At 40.6% G+C, this 9,420-nt stretch overlaps 1 protein-coding gene across 2 annotated transcripts in view; it reads left to right on the top strand.

Annotated features, from left to right (window-relative positions):
- The window catches only part of Wasf2 (WAS protein family member 2), a 97,127-nt gene that overhangs the window by 12,702 nt on the left and 75,005 nt on the right, over positions 1–9,420 (top strand). The window contains exon 2 of one of the 2 annotated variants that reach the window (XM_023703039.1): positions 8,654–8,771. The exons of the other annotated variant lie outside the window; for it this stretch is intronic. The gene's annotated coding sequence lies outside the window, so the exon portion shown is untranslated. The remainder of the gene's footprint in view (positions 1–8,653; positions 8,772–9,420) is intronic. 2 annotated transcript variants of the gene reach the window in all.

Here is a 9,420-nt window from a genome sequence, read left to right as displayed (position 1 = left end):
TTCTTTCTTTCTTTCTTTCTTTCTTTCTTTCTTTCTGTACCAGGGATTGAACTCGGGACCTTGTGCTTGCCAGGCAAGCACTTACTCTACTGAGCCATCCTCCTGGCCCCATTTACTTTTTTTCTTCTTTTTTTTTTTCAGAACTGTCTTATAGGCAATCATTGTTTTGACTTCTGTTCTCAGTATTTTGTTTATTTATTTTTCTTTTTTTGTGTGCAGGGTTCACTATGCAGCTCAAATTCATAGTAATCCAGCCTCCCTGGTGCTGGGATTACAGATCCGTGCCACCATGCCTGGACTAGGTCTCCAGCTCAGCGTGCTTGGGGATGGGGCTGGTGCACCATGTGGTGCCAGGGATTGAACCCCGGCCTCTGTGCTTGCCTAAGCAGGTGCTTAGTCTGCTGAGCTATTTCACTGGCCCTAGTTCTCAACATATTAATCTCGTCTATACTTTAATTATACAGTAGGCACTCTGCTGGGCATGGTGGCACATGCCTGTATGACAGGCTGAGTCCGGAGAATTGCTGCAAATTTAAGTTCAACCTGGGCTACACTGTTCAAGGCCAGCCTGAACTATATAGTGAGACCTTGTCTAAAAAAAAAATCTATTGTGGTTTTTTGGTTTTTTTCCCGCTCGGAACTGGGAATTGAACTCAGGCCCTTACACTTGCCAGGCAAGCACTTACTCTACTGAGCTATCTCCTCGGCCCCTATTGTGTTTTGATTTTTTTTTTTTTTTTTCCTGTTCAAGGTAAGGTTGTTTTGTTTTGAGACAGGATCTCACTCGCATTGCATGCTGCCCTTGACCTCTCTGTGTCACCCAGGCTGGCCTCACACTTGAAGCACTTCTTCTGCCTTAGCCTCTTGAATGCTAAGAAATAGGCATGTGCTGCCATGCCTGGCTATATATATGTTTTTTTGTGATATATTGATGTTGATGTATCTGTATGAAACCTAAGTACTATATTTTGATGCCTACCTATATTTTTTTTCCCAAAAAAAACTTTAGTTCCTGATTTCTTTAATTAATTTAATTAATTTATTTATTTTTGGTGGAACTGGGGATGGAACTCAGGCCCTTGCACTCGCCAGAGAAGCACTTATTCCACTGAGCCATCTCCCCAGCCCCTCTGATTTCTTTATTATCACATCAGATCCATTTCTTCCACTTTGGTATTTGCATGCACTTTACTTCTCTTTAATATTTATTTAAAGAATGCCATTGAAATTACAAAAGTAATACATGCTCATTGCAGCAAATTACACAAGCAGAAGTGAATAAGGAGTGAAAGTTTACTCCAATTTATTTTTGTTTCTCTATTTTTCCAGTTATGGAAATAGAGTACTTTTTGTAAAAGAAAAAAAATTACCCAATTCACATAATCTCAGGCAGAGAACAGAATCACCTATCATTCTGCCAGTTAATGTTTTGATGCATTTTCCTCCTCCTGTACATTTTGTTGTCAATAGCTGAGACCATAACTTGGGATTTTTTTTTTTTTTTTTGTCTTTTTGAGACAGGGTCTTGCTCTGGGGTTCAGGTTGGCCTTGAGCTCACTTTGTAACCCAGGCTGGTCTTTAACTTGCAATGATCCTCCTACCTCAGTCTCCCAAATACTGGGATTACAGGTGTGTGCCACCATGCCCAGCTGCCCCCTCATTTGAGACAAGGTGTCATGGTGATAGTCCTGTGTAGCACAGTTTGGCCTTGAACTCGTTCATAGTGATATTCCTGCCTTGGGCCTCAAAATCGGGAGTGCTGAGATTATAGGCATGTGCCAGTGTGTATGTGTGTGTGTGTGTGTGTCTTGTCTGTCGTTGTCCTCTTCCTCCTCCTCTTCTTCCTCCTCCTCCTCCTCCATTCTTTTCTTTTGTACTGGGGATATAGCTCAGTGCCACATCCCCAGTCTTTTAAAAATTTGTTTTGTTGACACAGGGTCTCACTGTGTACTTCAGGCTGACCTTGAACTCACAGCAATTCTCCTATGTCAGCCTCCTGAGTCCTATGATTACAGGTGGATTCCATCCCCAACTTTTTAAAAATTTTGAGACAGAGTTTCATGAAGTAATTAAGTTGTCCAGGCTGGGCTCACATTTGCCTTATTCCTACCTCAGCCTCCCACAGTGCTGGGCTTGCAGCCATGTGCCTACTCCCCCCAATCCTCCCCCCTACCCCCGTGTGTGTGTGTGTGTGTGTGTGTGTGTGTGTGTGTGTGTGTGTTCATTATTTTTTTGAGATGGAATCTTCTGTGTCATTCATATTGGTCTTGAACTCACTGTATAGCCTGGGATTGCCTCAAACTCAGGATGATGCCTCTACCTTAGTTTCCTGGATACTGGGATTACTGGCATGTGCCACCAATTTATTTATTTATTTATTTATTTATTTATTTATTTATTTATTTATTTATTTATTTATTTATTTTTGGCGGAACCGGGGATTGAACTCAGACCCTTGTGCTTGCCAAGGTTTGTGTTGGTGAGGATGAAACCCGAGGTTTCAAGCATGCTAGGTAAATTCTGTCATTGAATTATATTTCTAGCCCTTGTCATGAGGTGGGTGTTTTTTTTTTTTTTTTGTGGAACTGGGGATTGAACTCAGATCCTTGCGTTCGTTTGCCAGTCAAGCGCTTATCCTACTGAGCCAAGCCATCTCCCCGGTCCTCTCATGAGTTTTTTATGGAAATGTTACCTGTGAATTTAGTTTTACTATCTTAAAATTACTCTTTCTTACTCCCCACCTGCCTAATGAGTTTTATTACTTGTGTACCAGATTTGGGTGGGTGGTAAACTATTACTTTTTTTTTTTTTTTTTTTTTAATGTATTTGGTTGTTGCAGGATTTCTCTACATGGTTCGGATTCATAGTGATACTTCTGCTCTTAGCCTCCCCAGCCCTGGGATTACAGGTGTGCGCCACCATGCCCTGGACTCTGACCAGCTTAGCCTGCTCTTGGGGTGGGACAGGCGAGGCATGTGGTGCCAGAGATTGAACTCCGCCCCTGCGCTTGCCTAAGCTTGCCTAAGCAGGTGCTTTAGTCCGCTGAGCTGTCTTACCATAAACTGTTACTTTTCATTGGTTCTAGTAAAAATAGTAGCTGCCATGTTATGAATATATATTTTGTGTCAGGCAGTGTGCATATCTCTATTCTTACTGCAGTTCTTCAACTTCGTTGTTATTTAGAAAGAAAAATTAAGTAACAGGCCATGGCCACAGAGTTAACATAACTGGGAGAGGAATTTAAAACACCCTTGGGCCAGATGTGATGCTGCACTCGTGAAATTACAGCCCAGAAAACTAAGTTCAAAGCCAGCTTTGGCTAGTGAGTTCAAGAAGTTAGAAATTATCAACAGTGGAAGATTTCACTCGTAGTTTTCTTTGTTGATAATTTCAAAGCCAGCTTTGGCTAGTCTTTGGTTAGCCTGAACAACCTAGTGAGATCCTGTCTCAAAACAGAAAACAACCCCACCTCCACCAAAAAAGGGTAAATTTAAATAGCTCTATTTTTGTTTTATTTTACATTTTTGTATTTTAGGGAAGGGTCTACAGGGTGTTCAGGGTCTCACTACTAGATCGGACTCGAAGTGATCTACCTGTTTACAGCCTTCCAAGAGCTGGGATGACAGGCATGCACCACCACTCTCAGTCATAATTACCATCTCAGTGCGCCCCAGGGTTGGGGCCAGCATGGGCAGGCCCGGGGATCGAACTGCTGGCCTCTGTGCCTGTTTGCAAGTGCTTTAATACACTGAGCTATTTGGCTGGCCCTTCTATCTGTGTGTGTGTGTGTGTGTGTGTGTGTGTGTGTGTGTATTTTTAATGTCCTCATACATAAACACCTGATTTTAAAAAATCTTTTATGTATTATTTGGTACAGGGTCTCGCTATGCAGCTCAGACTTCTAGTGATCCTCCTGTCTTAGCCTCCCAGTGCTGGGATTGCAGGTGTGTGCCACCACACCTGGTTTTGGGGTTAGCATGGCATGCACTACTGGGGATCAAACCTGGGTTCTTATGCTTGCCAGGCAGGCACTTAGACCACCAGACTATCTCTCCAGCCCCCCTTTTTCTTTCAGATACCTTTTTTTAGGCCTTCCCTATTTTACCTTCTTTTTTTGTGTATGTGGTAGGACTACAGCTGGGTGTTCTTTTCTAGATACAGATACATTTTGGTTTGTACAAGGATAGAATAATGTGTTCTGTTTCCCTAGCTTTCATAATAACAGCCAGCATTTTGTTACATTTTTGTAGCTCTATTTGAGATATAATCCAAGGACTCTTAAACTTCTTTCCTATGTTGAAACAGGTAGCTTCATAACTCATGATTTGATACTTAAAGTTTAGACTATTTTTTCATTACTTCATTACCTTATTTTTTAATCTACATGGTAGCTATTTTCCACATTGTAGACACAACCAACCTTGTACCTTCGTATTTCTGCCTGCTACTGTGGAGTCATCTCCACTAGTGGAAGATATCATTACTAGTTATCTTTGCTGATAACATCTAAAAATGTTAATTGTGTTAGGCCAGTCTCAATACCTGGGAAATCACTTGTTTTATTCATACACCTTTATAGAAAGGAGTATATCACAGCTCTCTTATTTCTGTTTCTAAATAAATTCTTTCCATGGAGGAAAATTAGTTTATTTGCTGTTTTCAGCAGCTTTTGGAGGATTTAATAAAAAACAAAACACAAAAACTTCCCTTACTGGCTTGATGGTACACACCTGTAATTCCAACACTCTGGAAGGCTGAAGCAGGAGGATTGGAAGTTCAAGTTCAGCCTGGGCAATTTAGTGACTTAGGGAGAGACTCTGTCAAAATGAATGAATGAATAAATGTGTACTAGGGTCATAGCTCAGTGCCAAGGTCTTGGGCTCAGTCCTTAGTCTCCTGCCTCAATGATCTACTCCCCCCCCCCAAAAAAAAATAATCTGCCCATTTAATTATCAGTATACCATAAAACATTATCTTCTCATTTTAGGGGTGTGTATTACCTGAAACCATGCAAAAAGTAGGTTCTTTGTGAACCTTTGTTATACTAAATATTCAGCAATGGAATAATGTTCAGTGTTGGATTATTAGTTTGTTTGTTTATTTATTTATTTTGGCAGAACCAGGGATTGAATTTAGACCCTTGCGCTTGCTAGGGAAGCGCTTATTCCACTGAGCCATCTCCCCTGCCCCGGATTATTAGTTTAACATTCAACAGATTTATTTTTATTTTTTTCTGTATTTTAGGGAAGGGTCTACAGGGTGTTCGGGGTCTCACTACTAGATCGCACTTGTAGTGATTCTCCTGTTTACAGTCTCCCAAGTGCTGGGATTATAGGCGGGTGCCACCGTGTCCAATCTCAATTTCTGTCTCTGCGCACCCTGGGGGAGGCCTGGGGATTAAACCCCCAGCCCCTGCACCTGCTTGCAGGTGCTTTATCCGTTGAACTGTTTGGCTCAACAGATTCATTGAGTGGCTTCAGTGTACTCAATACTAGGGAATCAGTGCAGCAATCGTGAGAAACAAGGTTCCTGCTCTATTGTGGTTTAGGAAGGTTTCACTAGACAATAAACATGGTGAGAGAATGAAATAGTATTTTGTGATAGAGATTAGTGAAGGAACTTGCTCTGAGGAGGGAACAGGATAAAACTAAAGAATGAAAATGAACCAGTCTGGGGAGATAGCTTAGTAGAATAAGTGCTTGCCTGGCAAGTGCAAGGGCCTGAGTACAATCCCCAGTTTTGCAAAAATAAATAAATAAATAAACAAATAAATAAAAAAAAATGGACCAGTCAAATGAGACAGGAAGGAGAATCCTAGGTAGAGAAAACTGTAAAGGCAAAGATGCGGAGTCAACAAAACCTTTACTGTGTTCTAAGAAGATAGAAGCTCATCATGACTATAGATTAACAAACAGTGATGGCATGATATGTGATTGGGGAGAGAAGCTAAGTGTTCTTTTCTTGTTGTTATTGTGCTGCTGGGTATCTAACACATGCAACATGCTCAATAAGTGCTTTCCCAATTAAACCACACCACCAACCAGTTATGCTTGCTCTTTCTCTATCTCCTTCCCTCTCCATCTCCTTTTCTTTCTTTCTATTGAGATAGGGTGTTACTGTGTAGTCCAGGCCGTGTAATCCAGGCTGGCTTTGGATTTGAGATGCTCCAAAACAATAGCCAAATCTAAGATGTGAAGATTCGTTCTCTTATTTTCTTCTGAAAGTTTTATACTCTGTGTGTGTATGTTTCTGAGACTTGAACCCAGGTCATTCACACTGATTTTTTGTCTTTTAAATTTTGAGACAAGGTCTTGCCAAGTCTATAAGTTTTTTCAGCCTCCCAGAGTGCTGGAATTACAAGCCTGTGCCACCATACCTATCTTACTTTGATCTTATGTATAAGTATTTGATCTGTTTTGAGGTATTTTTATTTTCTCTATAGCATAAAGTAGAAGTCTAACTTTTATCCTTTTGCATGTGAGTATCCAGTTGTTCCAGCTTTTTTTTTTTTTTTTGTGGAACCAGGGATTGAACTCAGGCCTTTGCGCTTGCCAGGCAAGTGCTTATTCTACTGAGCCATCTCCCTAGCCCCCCAGCATAATTGTTGAAAGGAAAATTCTTTCTCCATTGAATTTTACCCTAGAGAATAATTCACCGCAAATATGTGGGTTTATTTCTGGACTCATAGTTCTATTTCGTTGATCTAAATATCTGTCCTTGTGCTAATATCACACAGTCCTGGTTACTGTAATATATAGTAAATTTTAAAAGAGAAGTGTGGGCCACTGAGATAGGTCAGTGGATTAAGTACCTGCTTAGGCAAGCGCAGGAAACAGGGTTTGATCCCTGGCACCATATGCTGTGCTGGCCCGCCACTGGGCATGGTGGTACATACCTGTAATCCCAGCACTGGGGAGGCTGAAAACAGGACACTATTGAGTCTGAGCTGCAAGCTGCTTAGTGAGACCCTGTACCAAACACATAACAAGAAAAGAAAAATGCTTGCATCCTTTAGCCCCCTCCCTCCCTGGTATAGAGGATTGAACTGAGAGAGGGTCTCATACCTGCTATTTCCCTATTTTTCTATATTTTGGCCATGCTGGGTTTATTTACACTTCATAAAATTTAGGTTTGACTTGTTAATTTCTACAAGAAAAATATCAATGGGATTTGAATGGGCCTTTCACTGAATCTGTAGATCATTTTGGAGAATGTTGCTGTCTTAACAGCATTACATTTTTCAGCATGTTAATGAGATGTCTGTTTATTTATTTAGATTATATTTAATATTTTCTTTTTCTTTCTTTCTTTCTTTTTTTTTTTTGTGGAACCAGGGATTGAACTCAGGCCCTTGAACTTGCCAGGCAAGGATTTATTCTACTGAGCCATCTCCCTCATGTCAAAAATCCACAGGATAACTTGACATATACATGTGGAGGAGGAATTTCTTTTCTTTGGTTGTTGTTTTTGGCGGAACTGGGACTCAGGCCCTTGCGATTGCCATGGAAGCGCTTATTCTACTGAACCATCTCCCTGGCCCCCTACTAAGCCATCTCTTCGGCTCCCTAATGTTTTCTATGATAGATATTTTTCATTGCACAAGTATTATACTGCTTTCGTTAATTTTATTCCTAAGTTTCTTGCCTTTGGCTTTTATTTTTTTTTATTTAATATTTATTTATTTATTTTGTGTGTGTGTGTGTGGCCAGCTCAGCCCACCAGGGGGCGGGACTGGCTGGCATGTGGTGCTGGGGGATTGAACCGTGGTCCCTGTGCTTTGCTTAGCTTAGCTTGTTCTAAGTAGGTGCTTTAGACCACTGAGCCATTTCACCGGCCCCCTTGCCTTTGGTTTTATTATAAATGAAATAAAGGTTTTATTATTATTGTTATTATTTTAATTTTTTATGTATCTTGTGCATGGTCTCACTACATAGCTTGGACTCGTAGTGATCCTCCTGTTCTCAGCCTCCCCAGTGCTGGGATTACAGTCATGTGCCACCACTCCTGGACTCAGTCATTGGCTCAGTACGCCCCAGGGGCAGGGCTGGCAGGCTTGGGTATTGAACCCAAAGCAGGCACGTAGTTTACTGAGATATCTTGCTGGCCCTTAAAAAAAAAAAAAAAGGTTTTAAACAGGAAAAAGAACACAGCAGATTATTTAATCCGTGTTGGGGAGTGAATCCAAGGCCTTTGCCCCATTTAAGTGTAATGTTAGCTGTTTGTTTTTTTTTGTTGTTGTTTTCATGTGTGCGTGTGTGTGCGCGCGCGCGTGTGTGTGTGTTTTGAGATGTAGTGTTGTTTGTTGCCAAGGCTAGCCTTGAACTCCTGGGATTAAGTGGATCCTCCTGCCTCAGTATCCCAGGTAGTTAGGGTTATAGGTATGTGCCACTTTCTGTCTAGCTGGGATTTTTTTTTTTTAATTTTTTTAACTTTTTTTTTTTTTTATATTTTAGGAAAGGGTCTACAGGGTGTTCACGGTCTCACTACCAGATCAGACTCGTAGTGATCCACCTGCTTACAGCCTTTTAGGAGCTGGAATTACAGGTGTGCACCACCATGCCCAGTCTCAATTGCCATCTCACTGCATCCCAGGGGCGGGGCTGGCAGGGCAGGCTGAGCTATTTGGCTGGCCTTAGCTGGAATTTTTTTGTAGATACCATTTGTCAAGTTGAAAAAATTCATCTATTCTTGATTTGAGTGAGACAGAAGGAGGTGGCGTGAGTAAATGAATGAATTACTAAAGATTGAAATCAGGCCTCTAGTAGACGGTGGTAAGTGCTCTCTGTACAGCTATATCCTATCCTCCCTTTTTTTTGTATTTTATTTTGAGTCAAGGTCTCACAGAATTGACCAGTTTGGCCTTGAACTTGTGATACTCCCAATTTAGCCTCTCATTTTTTATCCTTAGTCCCATTAATGTGGTATATTATTTCGATTGATTTATTTGCTTATGTGTTGAGCCAACCTTATATTCCTAGAATGAAGGTATAATCCTTGCATGTTGCTAGATTCATTTTGCTGGTATTTTATTTTTTCAGCTTTATTAATGAAAGGTATATTGATCCATCTATTTCTTGTAAAGTCTTTGATTTAGATCCAAAAGTAATATTGGCTTCCAAATGACTTCAGAAGCATTTGCCATTATTATTATTATTATTATTATTATTATTATTATTAGTTTTTGGCAGAACCGGGGATTGAACTCAGGCCCTTGAGCTTGCCAGGGAAGCGCTTATTCCACTGAGCCATCTCCCCTGCCCCTGCCCTTATTATTTTGAAGCAGGTTTCAGACTTAATTTTTTCTGTAGATATTTCAGATAGTATCTCTAAAAGACAAGTTCTCTACTGGAACATAGTATAGTAACATTGCCATTCTCTAATATTTTAAATGTCCAGTCACTTTAAAAATTTTAAATGAGA

Source organism: Octodon degus, unplaced genomic scaffold (assembly GCF_000260255.1).
Source record: "Octodon degus isolate 3935 unplaced genomic scaffold, OctDeg1.0 scaffold00163, whole genome shotgun sequence".
Classification (NCBI taxonomy): domain Eukaryota; kingdom Metazoa; phylum Chordata; class Mammalia; order Rodentia; family Octodontidae; genus Octodon; species Octodon degus.
Note: the sequence above shows the minus strand (reverse complement) of the source record. Positions and strands in the feature narration are given on the sequence as shown.